The sequence below is a fragment of the Rhinoderma darwinii genome, unplaced genomic scaffold (assembly GCF_050947455.1).
Source record: "Rhinoderma darwinii isolate aRhiDar2 unplaced genomic scaffold, aRhiDar2.hap1 Scaffold_649, whole genome shotgun sequence".
Lineage (NCBI taxonomy): Eukaryota > Metazoa > Chordata > Amphibia > Anura > Rhinodermatidae > Rhinoderma > Rhinoderma darwinii.
In genome coordinates this window covers 38,249-57,494 of record NW_027464205.1, presented here as the reverse complement: position 1 = coordinate 57,494, position 19,246 = coordinate 38,249, and the positions used below count along the sequence as shown (strand labels likewise).

The 19,246-nt window shown below is 49.6% G+C and overlaps 9 non-coding genes across 9 annotated transcripts; all 9 read right to left on the bottom strand.

Moving 5' to 3' along the window:
• Positions 1-336: 336 nt before the first annotated feature.
• On the bottom strand, positions 337-527 carry LOC142727785 (U2 spliceosomal RNA). Its single transcript, XR_012877251.1, has one exon. It is a non-coding gene; the product is annotated as a U2 spliceosomal RNA (small nuclear RNA).
• Positions 528-1,664: 1,137 nt separating this feature from the next.
• On the bottom strand, positions 1,665-1,855 carry LOC142727783 (U2 spliceosomal RNA). The gene has a single exon (XR_012877250.1). It is a non-coding gene; the product is annotated as a U2 spliceosomal RNA (small nuclear RNA).
• Positions 1,856-2,973: 1,118 nt separating this feature from the next.
• On the bottom strand, positions 2,974-3,164 carry LOC142727766 (U2 spliceosomal RNA). The gene has a single exon (XR_012877236.1). It is a non-coding gene; the product is annotated as a U2 spliceosomal RNA (small nuclear RNA).
• A 1,128-nt stretch (positions 3,165-4,292) lies between these two features.
• LOC142727782 (U2 spliceosomal RNA) lies at positions 4,293-4,483 on the bottom strand. The gene has a single exon (XR_012877249.1). It is a non-coding gene; the product is annotated as a U2 spliceosomal RNA (small nuclear RNA).
• Positions 4,484-5,601: 1,118 nt separating this feature from the next.
• Positions 5,602-5,792, bottom strand: LOC142727746 (U2 spliceosomal RNA). The gene has a single exon (XR_012877218.1). It is a non-coding gene; the product is annotated as a U2 spliceosomal RNA (small nuclear RNA).
• A 1,134-nt stretch (positions 5,793-6,926) lies between these two features.
• LOC142727770 (U2 spliceosomal RNA) lies at positions 6,927-7,117 on the bottom strand. The gene has a single exon (XR_012877240.1). It is a non-coding gene; the product is annotated as a U2 spliceosomal RNA (small nuclear RNA).
• Positions 7,118-8,245: 1,128 nt separating this feature from the next.
• LOC142727745 (U2 spliceosomal RNA) lies at positions 8,246-8,436 on the bottom strand. Its single transcript, XR_012877217.1, has one exon. It is a non-coding gene; the product is annotated as a U2 spliceosomal RNA (small nuclear RNA).
• A 1,131-nt stretch (positions 8,437-9,567) lies between these two features.
• LOC142727769 (U2 spliceosomal RNA) lies at positions 9,568-9,758 on the bottom strand. Its single transcript, XR_012877239.1, has one exon. It is a non-coding gene; the product is annotated as a U2 spliceosomal RNA (small nuclear RNA).
• Positions 9,759-10,878: 1,120 nt separating this feature from the next.
• LOC142727779 (U2 spliceosomal RNA) lies at positions 10,879-11,069 on the bottom strand. Its single transcript, XR_012877248.1, has one exon. It is a non-coding gene; the product is annotated as a U2 spliceosomal RNA (small nuclear RNA).
• Positions 11,070-19,246: the final 8,177 nt, after the last annotated feature.

Below are 19,246 nucleotides of genomic sequence, written 5' to 3'. Positions count from 1 at the left end.
ACTCCACTATTTGACTATGGTGCTGCATCAATCAGTGGCTGGCTCAGGTGCAGCTCTTTAACCTACCTAGGAGGGAGGGCGGAGAGAAGACAAGGAAGGTGAATGAGCTGTTCCAATGTGAAATGCCAGAAACACAGACGACACAAAACAAGAGGTGGCAATGTATTAATTAATTGCATTTAATAAATTAGCTCATTATCACACATGACTGTACAAATGCATTGTCCAACAGGTGTTGAAATAATGGGATTAAAAGGGGAGATCCCATCCGAAAGACAAAAACAATGGCAAACACAAAAAGCACTTTTGGAATCTGATTTTAGTAAACACATAAGGAAAGGGTGCACCGGTCCTGGAAATACTGCAATACCAGGTCAATGCGTGGAGTGGACAGAGCAAGCTCTATTTCCATCTCCCTGTTCTAAAAATCCATTTAATATATGGTCCCCAGATAGGGGACGTATCAGATATTAAACTGATAAGAACAGATACTACACTTGATCTTAGCCAAAAGGCCGAGAAGCGATAACCCGAACGTGCCGCGCGTTTTGCTTCTTTTGCTTGCACCACAATGCAGTTCTGAAAGAGGAGGAATCGACATAAAAACGCATTCCTGGCAACGCCCAAATGCCCTCCTGCCGTGCAAACACTGGCAGCAGCAGCAGCAGCAGCAGCAGCAGCAGCAGTAAGTGCATGCCCACTGCCACCCCTTCTCCTTTCACACCTTGTATCAGCTTTAATCCAGTCCAGTGCTGCCTGCTGAGCAGCACTGACCAACACTGCCTGGGCCCAGGCTTTTATCTCTGAGGCCCCATTATGATGTCAGAAAGCTGGCTCTGGCTCCTGAGGTCTCCACTATGACACGTGCAAAGTTCCGTCTGAACTTTATATAAGACGGTGCGGCTCAGTCAGTCACTCAGTGTTGCCTGAGAGGGCAACACTGCAACAGCCGGCCCCCAGGCTGTCTTTTTTTTGCACAGCTAGTTGCCTCCAGGAGGCCACAAGAGGGAGACAAGGGACTGCAAAATGGAAAATAGGCATCCACCAACTTTACAGACAACTTGTTCTCCTTGCTCCTACAACCTCCATCCTTGCACAGTTTGTTATTCTTCCAGGTAACATAGTAACAAATCCAAATTGCTGCTCTCTTTGTAGGCAAGCAAGGGTTTGTTGCAACTGCAATTCTTACTTCTTCTTGAAATGTAGGGACCACAGTACATTCCATCACATCCATCTAGTGTACACAGGTAGGTCCATTGTGGCGGGCGGGCGGGCGGGCGGGCTGGCTGCTTTAATGGCTGTTTGCTGTTCCCCTACTCCACTCCACTATTTGACTATGGTGCTGCATCTATCAGTGGCTGGCTCAGGTGCAGCTCTTTAACCTACCTAGGAGGGAGGGCGGAGAGAAGACAAGGAAGGTGAATGAGCTGTTCCAATGTGAAATGCCGGAAACACAGAAACACAGACGACACAAAACAAGAGGTGGCAATGTATTAATTAATTGCATTTAATAAATTAGCTCATTATCACACATGACTGTACAAATGCATTGTCCAACAGGTGTTGAAATAATGGGATTAAAAGGGGAGATCCCATCCGAAAGACAAAAACAATGGCAAACACAAAAAGCACTTTTGGAATCTGATTTTAGTAAACACATAAGGAAAGGGTGCACCGGTCCTGGAAATACTGCAATACCAGGTCAATGCGTGGAGTGGACAGAGCAAGCTCTATTTCCATCTCCCTGTTCTAAAAATCCATTTAATATATGGTCCCCAGATAGGGGACGTATCAGATATTAAACTGATAAGAACAGATACTACACTTGATCTTAGCCAAAAGGCCGAGAAGCGATAACCCGAACGTGCCAAGCGTTTTGCTTCTTTTGCTTGCACCACAATGCAGTGCTGAAAGAGGAGGAATCGACATAAAAACGCCTTCCTGGCAACGCCCAAATGCCCTCCTGCCGTGCAAACACTGGCAGCAGCAGCAGCAGCAGTAAGTGCATGCCCACTGCCACCCCTTCTCCTTTCACACCTTGTATCAGCTTTAATCCAGTCCAGTGCTGCCTGCTGAGCAGCACTGACCAACACTGCCTGGGCCCAGGCTTTTATCTCTGAGGCCCCATTATGATGTCAGAAAGCTGGCTCTGGCTCCTGAGGTCTCCACTATGACACGTGCAAAGTTCCGTCTGAACTTTATATAAGACGGTGCGGCTCAGTCAGTCACTCAGTGTTGCCTGAGAGGGCAACACTGCAACAGCCGGCCCCCAGGCTGTCTTTTTTTTGCACAGCTAGTTGCCTCCAGGAGGCCACAAGAGGGAGACAAGGGACTGCAAAATGGAAAATAGGCATCCACCAACTTTACAGACAACTTGTTCTCCTTGCTCCTACAACCTCCATCCTTGCACAGTTTGTTATTCTTCCAGGTAACATAGTAACAAATCCAAATTGCTGCTCTCTTTGTAGGCAAGCAAGGGTTTGTTGCAACTGCAATTCTTACTTCTTCTTGAAATGTAGGGACCACAGTACATTCCATCACATCCATCTAGTGTACACAGGTAGGTCCATTGTGACGGGCGGGCGGGCGGGCTGGCTGCTTTAATGGCTGTTTGCTGTTCCCCTACTCCACTCCACTATTTGACTATGGTGCTGCATCAATCAGTGGCTGGCTCAGGTGCAGCTCTTTAACCTACCTAGGAGGGAGGGCGGAGAGAAGACAAGGAAGGTGAATGAGCTGTTCCAATGTGAAATGCCGGAAACACAGAAACACAGACGACACAAAACAAGAGGTGGCAATGTATTAATTAATTGCATTTAATAAATTAGCTCATTATCACACATGACTGTACAAATGCATTGTCCAACAGGTGTTGAAATAATGGGATTAAAAGGGGAGATCCCATCCGAAAGACAAAAACAATGGCAAACACAAAAAGCACTTTTGGAATCTGATTTTAGTAAACACATAAGGAAAGGGTGCACCGGTCCTGGAAATACTGCAATACCAGGTCAATGCGTGGAGTGGACAGAGCAAGCTCTATTTCCATCTCCCTGTTCTAAAAATCCATTTAATATATGGTCCCCAGATAGGGGACGTATCAGATATTAAACTGATAAGAACAGATACTACACTTGATCTTAGCAAAAAGGCCGAGAAGCGATAACCCGAACGTGCCGCGCGTTTTGCTTCTTTTGCTTGCACCACAATGCAGTGCTGAAAGAGGAGGAATCGACATAAAAACGCCTTCCTGGCAACACCCAAATACCCTCCTGCCGTGCAAACACTGGCAGCAGCAGCAGCAGCAGCAGCAGTAAGTGCATGCCCACTGCCACCCCTTCTCCTTTCACACCTTGTATCAGCTTTAATCCAGTCCAGTGCTGCCTGCTGAGCAGCACTGACCAACACTGCCTGGGCCCAGGCTTTTATCTCTGAGGCCCCATTATGATGTCAGAAAGCTGGCTCTGGCTCCTGAGGTCTCCACTATGACACGTGCAAAGTTCCGTCTGAACTTTATATAAGACGGTGCGGCTCAGTCAGTCACTCAGTGTTGCCTGAGAGGGCAACACTGCAACAGCCGGCCCCCAGGCTGTCTTTTTTTTGCACAGCTAGTTGCCTCCAGGAGGCCACAAGAGGGAGACAAGGGACTGCAAAATGGAAAATAGGCATCCACCAACTTTACAGACAACTTGTTCTCCTTGCTCCTACAACCTCCATCCTTGCACAGTTTGTTATTCTTCCAGGTAACATAGTAACAAATCCAAATTGCTGCTCTCTTTGTAGGCAAGCAAGGGTTTGTTGCAACTGCAATTCTTACTTCTTCTTGAAATGTAGGGACCACAGTACATTCCATCACATCCATCTAGTGTACACAGGTAGGTCCATTGTGGCGGGCGGGTGGGCGGGCGGGCTGGCTGCTTTAATGGCTGTTTGCTGTTCCCCTACTCCACTCCACTATTTGACTATGGTGCTGCATCTATCAGTGGCTGGCTCAGGTGCAGCTCTTTAACCTACCTAGGAGGGAGGGCGGAGAGAAGACAAGGAAGGTGAATGAGCTGTTCCAATGTGAAATGCCGGAAACACAGAAACACAGACGACACAAAACAAGAGGTGGCAATGTATTAATTAATTGCATTTAATAAATTAGCTCATTATCACACATGACTGTACAAATGCATTGTCCAACAGGTGTTGAAATAATGGGATTAAAAGGGGAGATCCCATCCGAAAGACAAAAACAATGGCAAACACAAAAAGCACTTTTGGAATCTGATTTTAGTAAACACATAAGGAAAGGGTGCACCGGTCCTGGAAATACTGCAATACCAGGTCAATGCGTGGAGTGGACAGAGCAAGCTCTATTTCCATCTCCCTGTTCTAAAAATCCATTTAATATATGGTCCCCAGATAGGGGACGTATCAGATATTAAACTGATAAGAACAGATACTACACTTGATCTTAGCCAAAAGGCCGAGAAGCGATAACCCGAACGTGCCAAGCGTTTTGCTTCTTTTGCTTGCACCACAATGCAGTGCTGAAAGAGGAGGAATCGACATAAAAACGCCTTCCTGGCAACGCCCAAATGCCCTCCTGCCGTGCAAACACTGGCAGCAGCAGCAGCAGCAGTAAGTGCATGCCCACTGCCACCCCTTCTCCTTTCACACCTTGTATCAGCTTTAATCCAGTCCAGTGCTGCCTGCTGAGCAGCACTGACCAACACTGCCTGGGCCCAGGCTTTTATCTCTGAGGCCCCATTATGATGTCAGAAAGCTGGCTCTGGCTCCTGAGGTCTCCACTATGACACGTGCAAAGTTCCGTCTGAACTTTATATAAGACGGTGCGGCTCAGTCAGTCACTCAGTGTTGCCTGAGAGGGCAACACTGCAACAGCCGGCCCCCAGGCTGTCTTTTTTTTGCACAGCTAGTTGCCTCCAGGAGGCCACAAGAGGGAGACAAGGGACTGCAAAATGGAAAATAGGCATCCACCAACTTTACAGACAACTTGTTCTCCTTGCTCCTACAACCTCCATCCTTGCACAGTTTGTTATTCTTCCAGGTAACATAGTAACAAATCCAAATTGCTGCTCTCTTTGTAGGCAAGCAAGGGTTTGTTGCAACTGCAATTCTTACTTCTTCTTGAAATGTAGGGACCACAGTACATTCCATCACATCCATCTAGTGTACACAGGTAGGTCCATTGTGACGGGCGGGCGGGCGGGCTGGCTGCTTTAATGGCTGTTTGCTGTTCCCCTACTCCACTCCACTATTTGACTATGGTGCTGCATCAATCAGTGGCTGGCTCAGGTGCAGCTCTTTAACCTACCTAGGAGGGAGGGCGGAGAGAAGACAAGGAAGGTGAATGAGCTGTTCCAATGTGAAATGCCGGAAACACAGAAACACAGACGACACAAAACAAGAGGTGGCAATGTATTAATTAATTGCATTTAATAAATTAGCTCATTATCACACATGACTGTACAAATGCATTGTCCAACAGGTGTTGAAATAATGGGATTAAAAGGGGAGATCCCATCCGAAAGACAAAAACAATGGCAAACACAAAAAGCACTTTTGGAATCTGATTTTAGTAAACACATAAGGAAAGGGTGCACCGGTCCTGGAAATACTGCAATACCAGGTCAATGCGTGGAGTGGACAGAGCAAGCTCTATTTCCATCTCCCTGTTCTAAAAATCCATTTAATATATGGTCCCCAGATAGGGGACGTATCAGATATTAAACTGATAAGAACAGATACTAAACTTGATCTTAGCCAAAAGGCCGAGAAGCGATAACCCGAACGTGCCGCGCGTTTTGCTTCTTTTGCTTGCACCACAATGCAGTTCTGAAAGAGGAGGAATCGACATAAAAACGCATTCCTGGCAACGCCCAAATGCCCTCCTGCCGTGCAAACACTGGCAGCAGCAGCAGCAGCAGCAGCAGCAGCAGTAAGTGCATGCCCACTGCCACCCCTTCTCCTTTCACACCTTGTATCAGCTTTAATCCAGTCCAGTGCTGCCTGCTGAGCAGCACTGACCAACACTGCCTGGGCCCAGGCTTTTATCTCTGAGGCCCCATTATGATGTCAGAAAGCTGGCTCTGGCTCCTGAGGTCTCCACTATGACACGTGCAAAGTTCCGTCTGAACTTTATATAAGACGGTGCGGCTCAGTCAGTCACTCAGTGTTGCCTGAGAGGGCAACACTGCAACAGCCGGCTCCCAGGCTGTCTTTTTTTTGCACAGCTAGTTGCCTCCAGGAGGCCACAAGAGGGAGACAAGGGACTGCAAAATGGAAAATAGGCATCCACCAACTTTACAGACAACTTGTTCTCCTTGCTCCTACAACCTCCATCCTTGCACAGTTTGTTATTCTTCCAGGTAACATAGTAACAAATCCAAATTGCTGCTCTCTTTGTAGGCAAGCAAGGGTTTGTTGCAACTGCAATTCTTACTTCTTCTTGAAATGTAGGGACCACAGTACATTCCATCACATCCATCTAGTGTACACAGGTAGGTCCATTGTGACGGGCGGGCGGGCGGGCGGGCTGGCTGCTTTAATGGCTGTTTGCTGTTCCCCTACTCCACTCCACTATTTGACTATGGTGCTGCATCAATCAGTGGCTGGCTCAGGTGCAGCTCTTTAACCTACCTAGGAGGGAGGGCGGAGAGAAGACAAGGAAGGTGAATGAGCTGTTCCAATGTGAAATGCCGGAAACACAGAAACACAGACGACACAAAACAAGAGGTGGCAATGTATTAATTAATTGCATTTAATAAATTAGCTCATTATCACACATGACTGTACAAATGCATTGTCCAACAGGTGTTGAAATAATGGGATTAAAAGGGGAGATCCCATCCGAAAGACAAAAACAATGGCAAACACAAAAAGCACTTTTGGAATCTGATTTTAGTAAACACATAAGGAAAGGGTGCATCGGTCCTGGAAATACTGCAATACCAGGTCAATGCGTGGAGTGGACAGAGCAAGCTCTATTTCCATCTCCCTGTTCTAAAAATCCATTTAATATATGGTCCCCAGATAGGGGACGTATCAGATATTAAACTGATAAGAACAGATACTACACTTGATCTTAGCAAAAAGGCCGAGAAGCGATAACCCGAACGTGCCGCGCGTTTTGCTTCTTTTGCTTGCACCACAATGCAGTGCTGAAAGAGGAGGAATCGACATAAAAACGCCTTCCTGGCAACACCCAAATACCCTCCTGCCGTGCAAACACTGGCAGCAGCAGCAGCAGCAGCAGCAGTAAGTGCATGCCCACTGCCACCCCTTCTCCTTTCACACCTTGTATCAGCTTTAATCCAGTCCAGTGCTGCCTGCTGAGCAGCACTGACCAACACTGCCTGGGCCCAGGCTTTTATCTCTGAGGCCCCATTATGATGTCAGAAAGCTGGCTCTGGCTCCTGAGGTCTCCACTATGACACGTGCAAAGTTCCGTCTGAACTTTATATAAGACGGTGCGGCTCAGTCAGTCACTCAGTGTTGCCTGAGAGGGCAACACTGCAACAGCCGGCCCCCAGGCTGTCTTTTTTTTGCACAGCTAGTTGCCTCCAGGAGGCCACAAGAGGGAGACAAGGGACTGCAAAATGGAAAATAGGCATCCACCAACTTTACAGACAACTTGTTCTCCTTGCTCCTACAACCTCCATCCTTGCACAGTTTGTTATTCTTCCAGGTAACATAGTAACAAATCCAAATTGCTGCTCTCTTTGTAGGCAAGCAAGGGTTTGTTGCAACTGCAATTCTTACTTCTTCTTGAAATGTAGGGACCACAGTACATTCCATCACATCCATCTAGTGTACACAGGTAGGTCCATTGTGACGGGCGGGCGGGCGGGCGGGCTGGCTGCTTTAATGGCTGTTTGCTGTTCCCCTACTCCACTCCACTATTTGACTATGGTGCTGCATCAATCAGTGGCTGGCTCAGGTGCAGCTCTTTAACCTACCTAGGAGGGAGGGCGGAGAGAAGACAAGGAAGGTGAATGAGCTGTTCCAATGTGAAATGCCGGAAACACAGAAACACAGACGACACAAAACAAGAGGTGGCAATGTATTAATTAATTGCATTTAATAAATTAGCTCATTATCACACATGACTGTACAAATGCATTGTCCAACAGGTGTTGAAATAATGGGATTAAAAGGGGAGATCCCATCCGAAAGACAAAAACAATGGCAAACACAAAAAGCACTTTTGGAATCTGATTTTAGTAAACACATAAGGAAAGGGTGCACCGGTCCTGGAAATACTGCAATACCAGGTCAATGCGTGGAGTGGACAGAGCAAGCTCTATTTCCATCTCCCTGTTCTAAAAATCCATTTAATATATGGTCCCCAGATAGGGGACGTATCAGATATTAAACTGATAAGAACAGATACTAAACTTGATCTTAGCCAAAAGGCCGAGAAGCGATAACCCGAACGTGCCGCGCGTTTTGCTTCTTTTGCTTGCACCACAATGCAGTTCTGAAAGAGGAGGAATCGACATAAAAACGCATTCCTGGCAACGCCCAAATGCCCTCCTGCCGTGCAAACACTGGCAGCAGCAGCAGCAGCAGCAGCAGCAGTAAGTGCATGCCCACTGCCACCCCTTCTCCTTTCACACCTTGTATCAGCTTTAATCCAGTCCAGTGCTGCCTGCTGAGCAGCACTGACCAACACTGCCTGGGCCCAGGCTTTTATCTCTGAGGCCCCATTATGATGTCAGAAAGCTGGCTCTGGCTCCTGAGGTCTCCACTATGACACGTGCAAAGTTCCGTCTGAACTTTATATAAGACGGTGCGGCTCAGTCAGTCACTCAGTGTTGCCTGAGAGGGCAACACTGCAACAGCCGGCTCCCAGGCTGTCTTTTTTTTGCACAGCTAGTTGCCTCCAGGAGGCCACAAGAGGGAGACAAGGGACTGCAAAATGGAAAATAGGCATCCACCAACTTTACAGACAACTTGTTCTCCTTGCTCCTACAACCTCCATCCTTGCACAGTTTGTTATTCTTCCAGGTAACATAGTAACAAATCCAAATTGCTGCTCTCTTTGTAGGCAAGCAAGGGTTTGTTGCAACTGCAATTCTTACTTCTTCTTGAAATGTAGGGACCACAGTACATTCCATCACATCCATCTAGTGTACACAGGTAGGTCCATTGTGACGGGCGGGCGGGCGGGCGGGCTGGCTGCTTTAATGGCTGTTTGCTGTTCCCCTACTCCACTCCACTATTTGACTATGGTGCTGCATCAATCAGTGGCTGGCTCAGGTGCAGCTCTTTAACCTACCTAGGAGGGAGGGCGGAGAGAAGACAAGGAAGGTGAATGAGCTGTTCCAATGTGAAATGCCGGAAACACAGAAACACAGACGACACAAAACAAGAGGTGGCAATGTATTAATTAATTGCATTTAATAAATTAGCTCATTATCACACATGACTGTACAAATGCATTGTCCAACAGGTGTTGAAATAATGGGATTAAAAGGGGAGATCCCATCCGAAAGACAAAAACAATGGCAAACACAAAAAGCACTTTTGGAATCTGATTTTAGTAAACACATAAGGAAAGGGTGCATCGGTCCTGGAAATACTGCAATACCAGGTCAATGCGTGGAGTGGACAGAGCAAGCTCTATTTCCATCTCCCTGTTCTAAAAATCCATTTAATATATGGTCCCCAGATAGGGGACGTATCAGATATTAAACTGATAAGAACAGATACTACACTTGATCTTAGCAAAAAGGCCGAGAAGCGATAACCCGAACGTGCCGCGCGTTTTGCTTCTTTTGCTTGCACCACAATGCAGTGCTGAAAGAGGAGGAATCGACATAAAAACGCCTTCCTGGCAACACCCAAATACCCTCCTGCCGTGCAAACACTGGCAGCAGCAGCAGCAGCAGCAGCAGTAAGTGCATGTCCACTGCCACCCCTTCTCCTTTCACACCTTGTATCAGCTTTAATCCAGTCCAGTGCTGCCTGCTGAGCAGCACTGACCAACACTGCCTGGGCCCAGGCTTTTATCTCTGAGGCCCCATTATGATGTCAGAAAGCTGGCTCTGGCTCCTGAGGTCTCCACTATGACACGTGCAAAGTTCCGTCTGAACTTTATATAAGACGGTGCGGCTCAGTCAGTCACTCAGTGTTGCCTGAGAGGGCAACACTGCAACAGCCGGCCCCCAGGCTGTCTTTTTTTTGCACAGCTAGTTGCCTCCAGGAGGCCACAAGAGGGAGACAAGGGACTGCAAAATGGAAAATAGGCATCCACCAACTTTACAGACAACTTGTTCTCCTTGCTCCTACAACCTCCATCCTTGCACAGTTTGTTATTCTTCCAGGTAACATAGTAACAAATCCAAATTGCTGCTATCTTTGTAGGCAAGCAAGGGTTTGTTGCAACTGCAATTCTTACTTCTTCTTGAAATGTAGGGACCACAGTACATTCCATCACATCCATCTAGTGTACACAGGTAGGTCCATTGTGACGGGCGGGCGGGCTGGCTGCTTTAATGGCTGTTTGCTGTTCCCCTACTCCACTCCACTATTTGACTATGGTGCTGCATCAATCAGTGGCTGGCTCAGGTGCAGCTCTTTAACCTACCTAGGAGGGAGGGCGGAGAGAAGACAAGGAAGGTGAATGAGCTGTTCCAATGTGAAATGCCGGAAACACAGAAACACAGACGACACAAAACAAGAGGTGGCAATGTATTAATTAATAGCATTTAATAAATTAGCTCATTATCACACATGACTGTACAAATGCATTGTCCAACAGGTGTTGAAATAATGGGATTAAAAGGGGAGATCCCATCCGAAAGACAAAAACAATGGCAAACACAAAAAGCACTTTTGGAATCTGATTTTAGTAAACACATAAGGAAAGGGTGCACCGGTCCTGGAAATACTGCAATACCAGGTCAATGCGTGGAGTGGACAGAGCAAGCTCTATTTCCATCTCCCTGTTCTAAAAATCCATTTAATATATGGTCCCCAGATAGGGGACGTATCAGATATTAAACTGATAAGAACAGATACTACACTTGATCTTAGCCAAAAGGCCGAGAAGCGATAACCCGAACGTGCCGCGCGTTTTGCTTCTTTTGCTTGCACCACAATGCAGTGCTGAAAGAGGAGGAATCGACATAAAAACGCCTTCCTGGCAACGCCCAAATGCCCTCCTGCCGTGCAAACACTGGCAGCAGCAGCAGCAGCAGTAAGTGCATGCCCACTGCCACCCCTTCTCCTTTCACACCTTGTATCAGCTTTAATCCAGTCCAGTGCTGCCTGCTGAGCAGCACTGACCAACACTGCCTGGGCCCAGGCTTTTATCTCTGAGGCCCCATTATGATGTCAGAAAGCTGGCTCTGGCTCCAGAAGAGGCTGGACGCAGCTGCAGGCTTAAGGGAAGCCGACATGACCGTCCTGGTAGGGAAAGGGTTAATGTTACGAGGTCAGGGAAAGTTGAAGGAGCTGAAGGAGGGACGGGGAGGAGTTAAGGGGGGCGGGGGGGGCCGTTACTGTGCTTCCCGCTGTTTCTCGGCATTGAGCCGGAAGCAGCGGGAGGAGTAACACACAGTAAGCAAAGCTCCCCGTTGCCTGGCTCTTTAGTAATGGCAGAGGCCCTGATTTTAGAGCGGCTGCGTGCCGCTGCTGTGCACCACGGTCCCGGATGGCTGGAGGAGACCGTGGCTGCATTAACGCGGATCCCGGACGCCGTTTCGCCACGCCGGGCACGGCGTTCGGGGTCTGTTGTAAGGGACAGGCTCCCCTCCCCCGGCCCCCTTACGAGCATGGCTATGGCGGCGGGGGGGGAGTCGGCAACAACCGCTCCTGCGCTGGGCAGGCAGAGAGCGGTGCCAGGGGTGACGGCGATGCGGGCTGTGTCGACCCGTCCCTCTCGGCGGTCCCGACCTCCAGAGCGCCTTAGTCCGGAGGTAGTCCCGCGGACACGGCGTCGCAGAGGGAGCCCGATCCCGGACGCTGCAGGCCAGGCAGCTGGGAGGACCGCCCCTTCCCAGGCCCTGCGTCCTGGCAGGAATCCCAGGCCGCGACGGGGTCCGGCGGTAAGCAGGGAGTCGCAGGCTGGGCTCCCTGTCACCCCTCCCCCATCAGATGGAAGATGTCGAGAGCAAGGTACGGCCGCCCCGCATGGTGATGTTCCGGCCAGGGGGCAGGCTTCGTCAGGATCGTCTAGACGGACGACTAGATCTGCAGCGACGTCGAGGCAACAGGTCCGGTCGGAAGTCTGGGTCCCGGCGGTCGGGCGGCAGGTTGCCGGCCCATCGGTCAGCGCGTCCTCATCCCCTTTCCGAAGATGTCGTTGGGAGGGACAGTCGTCGGCGAGAGAAGAACTGGAGGAAGGTGAACTGGACGTCTATCGTCGAGGTCAGGATGGTCCGGCTGACGGGAACACAGCGCCTGTGCAGCCCGGTGAGTGTATAACTCCATTATTGTCTTATCCAGCGATTTTTATGTCGGGTGTCGGCGGGGGGGCTGCTAGCATAGCATCGGGGGCCGGTAGTGGCGCGGGCGGACGCGACGGAGCGGGTTTGGCAGATTTAGTGGGTTGCTTACGGGAGCTGGTGGGGCGCCTTGATAGGGCCGCGGCGCCGGTAGTAACGGAAGTGTCCCCTGCGGTAGTTTGGGAAGGCCCCAGGGACGTGGGATCGTTGCAGGCGCGTCCTGTGGTGGCGGTTAGAGAGGCGGTCGCGGTGTCGGTGCAGACTGAGGCACAGAAGGACGGCGATCGAGTGCGCATGGACGATCGTGCTCGGGGGGAGGTGTATGTTTGTTTTGAGGGTCCGTTGGGGGCGCATTTAAAGCAGGAGGTGCGTGATCGGATCTGGAAAGATGAATACGTTGAAATTTTTTCTCTCTTGCCGCTGGCTAAATTCAATTTGGATAAGAGCAAGCGGGATGAGAGTAAAAAGGACGAGGAGGAACGGCGGCGGTATAGGCTTATCCCGCAGACGTTCGTTAATTGGTCGCAGGCGTTCGCCATATTGGCTAGTGTGATAGGGGAAAAGGCGCCGGAAAATTGTTCGGCGTTATTTTGTTATTTTGATGCTATTGGGGAGGCTCATAGGGCGTATGGGGGTCAGGCGTGGCTGCGATATGATGAGCAATTCCGTCAGCGGAAGGCGGTTCGGCCGGCGATTCGGTGGGACCAGAAGGATATTGCTCTCTGGTTACGGGTTACGGCTCCGGTTAGGCAGCCCGTTCCCGGGAGCGGTGGCCAGGGAGGCCAGTCTAGTCAGAGTGGACCAAGCGGCGGGGGAAAGGCGGGGTTTTGCTGGCAATTCAATGAAGGCCAGTGCAAGTTTGGGGCCACGTGCAAGTTCAAGCACGTGTGCTCCGAGTGTAATGGTGCATCACACGGGGCGGCAAAATGTCTGCGAAAAAAGAGGTCCGGGAACCAGCACGGGGCTGGTCAAGGGGTTGTCGCCGGTGAGGGTGGAAAGGATGGCCCTTTATCTAAATGAGTATCCGGATAGGGCGGCAGCTAGGTTGCTTTATGAAGGGTTTAGTGTTGGTTTTTGTTATTCCTCCGCCTCCTTATGAGGTTCCGGTTACGGGGAGAAATTTAAAATCGGCTTACTTGCATGTGGAAGTCGTGTCGGAAAAGTTGTTAAAAGAAGTTTCGTTGGGGCGCATGTCGGGGCCATTTGTGGAGTCGCCGGTGAAAGATTTGGTTGTGTCCCCTTTGGGTATTGTCCCTAAACGCGATCCCGGAAAGTTTCGTTTGATTCAACATTTATCGTATCCCAAAGGTTCGTCGGTAAATGACGGGATTGATCACGAGTTGTGCTCCGTAGTTTATACCTCATTCGATAAGGCGGTGGGGTTAGTGCGGGCTGCGGGTCCTGGGGCGCTGCTAGCAAAAACTGACATCGAGGCGGCGTTCAGGTTGTTGCCGGTCCATACAGAAAGCAACGGCTGTTGGGTTGTTTTTGGAATGGGGCCTTTTACGTGGATCAGTGCCTTCCGATGGGGTGTTCCCTTTCTTGTGCATACTTCGAGGCGTTTAGTAGCTTCGTGGAGTGGGTAAAGAGGGGAGTATCCGGGGTCGACTCGTTGATCCATTACTTAGATGATTTGTTATGCGTTGGCCCGGGGGGTTCGCCGGTTTGCGGTAATTTGCTTCATGCTCTACAGAAGGTGGCGAGGGATTTTGGGATTCCTTTGGCGCCAAAAAAAAAAAAAAAAAAAAAAAAAACGTAGGGCCCGGTAGCGACGATTTGTTTTTTGGGAATCGAAATAGACTCGGTGGCAATGGAGTGTCGTCTCCCGGCGGATAAGTTGGGTGCTTTGAGGCTGGAGGTTCAATGGGCTTGTAGAATGAAGAAAGTGACGCTGAGGGAGCTTCAGTCGCTGCTGGGGAAGTTGAATTTCGCCTGCCGGATTATGCCGATGGGGAGGGTGTTTGGTAGGAGGTTGGCGGCGGCAACGGTGGGAGTGCGTGCGCCGCATCATTTTGTGCGGCTCAAGGAGGAGTACCGTGCTGATCTTCAGGTTTGGAATGACTTCTTGGGCCAGCGCAGGATACGAGTGTTTTGAATATTTTCACGGATGCGGCTGGGGCGGGTGGTTTTGGAGCTTACGGGGGAGGTCCGTGGTGCGCAGGTCAATGGCCGGCTAGCTGGGTGTCCAGTGGACTCACGCGGAATCTGGCCCTGCTCGAGCTGTTTCCCATCGGGGTGGCGGCTACCATTTGGGGGGACAGGCTCAGGGATAAGAAGGTCCGTTTTTTACTGCGACAACATGGGGGTGGTGCTTGCCATTAATAACATCACGGCGTCCTTTCCTCCGGTAGTTCAATTGTTGCGACATTTAGTGTTGGTATGTTTGTCGTTGAACGCGTGGGTGGTGGCGGTGCATGTCCCGGGTGTACGGAATTGTATCGCTGATGCTCTTTCTCGCTCGCAGTGGGACCGGTTTCGGCAATTGGCACCGGGAGCGGAACGTCTCGGTTTGGCTTGTCCGCAGCATCTTTGGGATCTGGTCTCGGTCCTGTAGAACAATTGGTACAAAGGTCTTTGGCGCGCACGACGTGGAGTGCTTATGCTGCTTGTTGGAGGCAGTGGGAGGAGTGGGTAAGAGAGTTGGGTGACGTCAATACGGATAGAGACAGGTTGGTGGCACTTTTGTACTGGTTAGGGGACGCCTGGGAGGCGGGGTTTTCAGTGGCGAAGGTGAACCGGTTCATGTCTGCGGTGGCGTTTGGGTTTAAGTTGCGGGGCTTTCAGGATGTATCGAAGGAATTTCTGGTATCGCAGGCTTTGAAGGGGTTGCGCCCCGGGGTCGGTTATGTGCCCAGTAGAGTGCATGCGGGGTTTTACGCCAAACAGGGGGTCTCCAGATTTGAAAAGTGAAAAAAGCTTGTACCTCAAGTTTTGCTCACCTCATAACCAAGTTGCGTTTTTCCAATGCGTTTTTTTCATGCGTTTTGTGTAAAGCTTGATTAATGCCTGAATAGGCATAAGAATCCAAAAAGCTGTGGGTGCTCGTAGATCCTCCTGGGCTTAATCCTGTGTCGACAGCAGGTTTTGGTAACAGGAGTGGTGTGAGGGAGGGGCAGATCCAGCGCTCCAATGATTGAGGGTTCGGTTTTGTTGGGTCGTGTTTGGAGGGGATGGAACAACAATCCCGGGACCACGCTATGATTAAGGACCCTAGTGGTCTGAAACGCGTAAGCGTGGTCCCGGGGTTGTTGTTTTGTCCCTTTTGGACATGACCTAGTGAAACTGAGTTTTTGGTCATTGGAGTGCTGGATCTGCCTTTCCTTCACACTGTTTTTGGTCTCCAGATTTGCCTTTGTTACGTCATGTGGACGGGTCGTTTTTGTCCAGGTTTCAGTTTGGAGCTGTATTTAAAAAATGTTTGACGGCGGTTGGTGTCGCGGCAGGCTCATATTCATCTCATTCCTTCAGGATTGGCGCAGCAACAGAAGCGGGGCGCTGGGGGTTGGATGATGAGGGGGTGAGGCGTATTGGTCGTTGGGAGTCCAACAGGTTTAAGTCCTATGTCCGCCCCCATATGTTATGAATTTTGCTGTTAACGCTTTACAAATGTTATATGGTGGTGCCTAATAGTTTTTTCAGTTTCAGATTCGCCTCCGTGTTTGGTGTGGTTGATGGGTCATTCTTACGTGCACTGGGGGGCTTTGAGGGCGGACGTCCGCCCGAATGGTCGCCAGTTGCGCATTCCGCGACAGGATGCGGTTGTGCATTGGCTGGGTTTTAGAGGTATGTCGTGGAGCAGGGTGTTGGCGGAATTCCAGACATATGCTCGGCTTGATAGGGTTCCGGAGGTCTTAGTGTTGCACGTGGGTGGGAATGACTTAGGAGTCCGCCCCTTTCGTGAGTTGGTGCGGGATACCAAACATGATATGTTGTGTTTGTGGGTATCTTATCCCAAGTTGGTGATAGTGTGGTCGGACATAGTCCCAAGAAAGCATTGGCGGTTAGCTAGATCTGTGGAGAGAGTCAATAAGGCTCGCATTAAAGTTAATCGGGCGGTGTCCCGTTTTGTGGCAAAAAACGGGGGCATTTGCGTGAGGCATAGGGATTTGGAGTCAGGAGTGGGGAATTTCTGGAGGAGTGACGGGGTTCATCTGACCGAGGTTGGCATTGATCTTTGGAGCTTGGCGATAGCAGAAGGAATAGAAAGGGCGGTGGTGGTGTGGAGGAACTCACAGGCTTAAGGTGGTCAAGGCCTGTTTCGCTGTGGCGGGGGGAGTCCTTGAGGCCAGTCAGTACAAAATGGTGGGGGGGTCGCATCGGGGGTATGCGTCCCCCAAAAAAGGTACATGGTTGAAGACTTCATCGGGTGGTATCCCTTTGAAGTGGTCTTCTGGTAGAAGGTATATCACTTGAAGGCTTCATCGGGTGTTATCCCTTTGAAGTGGACTTCTAGTGGTCGGTATATCACTTGAGGGCTTCATCGGGTGTTATCCCCTTGAAGTGGACTTCTAGTGGTCGGTATATCACTGGAGGGCTTCATCGGGTGTTATCCCCTTGAAGTGGACTTCTAGTGGTTGGAGCCATCTGCAGAGGTGAACGGTGCTTCCGAGCTGGTTTACGGCTGGAGGTAATTGGTGGTTTGCAGATGGCTAATTCGGTGTGTTCTTTAAAAAGGACTATCTGAGGGGGCTTCAAGGACTTCCTCTGCTCGGGTTAATGTTATGACCCATGTTGGGTCATGTGAATTATTAGGAGGAATTCTCTGGTGGATTCCTAACTAGTTATCCGAATGTTTCGGATTTAAATTGTTTTTATAAAACTGTGAAATTAATAAACGGCTGCTGTGGCCATTTCACATCCAACCTCGGTGTCATGTGTCGTTACTAAATGGGGATGGGGGATAGTATGGTTTAAGGTTAACACACGACTCTACCTAGGCAGGTCAAGAAGAGGCTGGACGCAGCTGCAGGCTTAAGGGAAGCCGACATGACCGTCCTGGTAGGGAAAGGGTTAATGTTACGAGGTCAGGGAAAGTTGAAGGAGCTGAAGGAGGGACGGGGAGGAGTTAAGGGGGGCGGGGGGGGCCGTTACTGTGCTTCCCGCTGTTTCTCGGCATTGAGCCGGAAGCAGCGGGAGGAGTAACACACAGTAAGCAAAGCTCCCACCCTCCCACCCTTGTTTTGTTACTCTTTAGGTCTTATGTACGTCTGGCTATGAGCGTTGTGTTTTTATTTTGTGTGCTTATTTAACATGTTTTTCTTTTTTCCGGAGTAGGTTCTGTTGTCATGGCAGCTGGCGGGGGGAGTCCTTGAGGCCAGTCAGTACAAAATGGTGGGGGGGTCGCATCGGGGGTATGCGTCCCCCAAAAAAGGTACATGGTTGAAGACTTCATCGGGTGGTATCCCTTTGAAGTGGTCTTCTGGTAGAAGGTATATCACTTGAAGGCTTCATCGGGTGTTATCCCTTTGAAGTGGACTTCTAGTGGTCGGTATATCACTTGAGGGCTTCATCGGGTGTTATCCCCTTGAAGTGGACTTCTAGTGGTCGGTATATCACTGGAGGGCTTCATCGGGTGTTATCCCCTTGAAGTGGACTTCTAGTGGTTGGAGCCATCTGCAGAGGTGAACGGTGCTTCCGAGCTGGTTTACGGCTGGAGGTAATTGGTGGTTTGCAGATGGCTAATTCGGTGTGTTCTTTAAAAAGGACTATCTGAGGGGGCTTCAAGGACTTCCTCTGCTCGGGTTAATGTTATGACCCATGTTGGGTCATGTGAATTATTAGGAGGAATTCTCTGGTGGATTCCTAACTAGTTATCCGAATGTTTCGGATTTAAATTGTTTTTATAAAACTGTGAAATTAATAAACGGCTGCTGTGGCCATTTCACATCCAACCTCGGTGTCATGTGTCGTTACTAAATGGGGATGGGGGATAGTATGGTTTAAGGTTAACACACGACTCTACCTAGGCAGGTCATGAGGTCTCCACTATGACACGTGCAAAGTTCCGTCTGAACTTTATATAAGACGGTGCGGCTCAGTCAGTCACTCAGTGTTGCCTGAGAGGGCAACACTGCAACAGCCGGCCCCCAGGCTGTCTTTTTTTTGCACAGCTAGTTGCCTCCAGGAGGCCACAAGAGGGAGACAAGGGACTGCAAAATGGAAAATAGGCATCCACCAACTTTACAGACAACTTGTTCTCCTTGCTCCTACAACCTCCATCCTTGCACAGTTTGTTATTCTTCCAGGTAACATAGTAACAAATCCAAATTGCTGCTCTCTTTGTAGGCAAGCAAGGGTTTGTTGCAACTGCAATTCTTACTTCTTCTTGAAATGTAGGGACCACAGTACATTCCATCACATCCATCTAGTGTACACAGGTAGGTCCATTGTGACGGGCGGGCGGGCGGGCGGGCGGGCTGGCTGCTTTAATGGCTGTTTGCTGTTCCCCTACTCCACTCCACTATTTGACTATGGTGCTGCATCAATCAGTGGCTGGCTCAGGTGCAGCTCTTTAACCTACCTAGGAGGGAGGGCGGAGAGAAGACAAGGAAGGTGAATGAGCTGTTCCAATGTGAAATGCCGGAAACACAGAAACACAGACGACACAAAACAAGAGGTGGCAATGTATTAATTAATTGCATTTAATAAATTAGCTCATTATCACACATGACTGTACAAATGCATTGTCCAACAGGTGTTGAAATAATCGGATTAAAAGGGGAGATCCCATCCGAAAGACAAAAACAATGGCAAACACAAAAAGCACTTTTGGAATCTGATTTTAG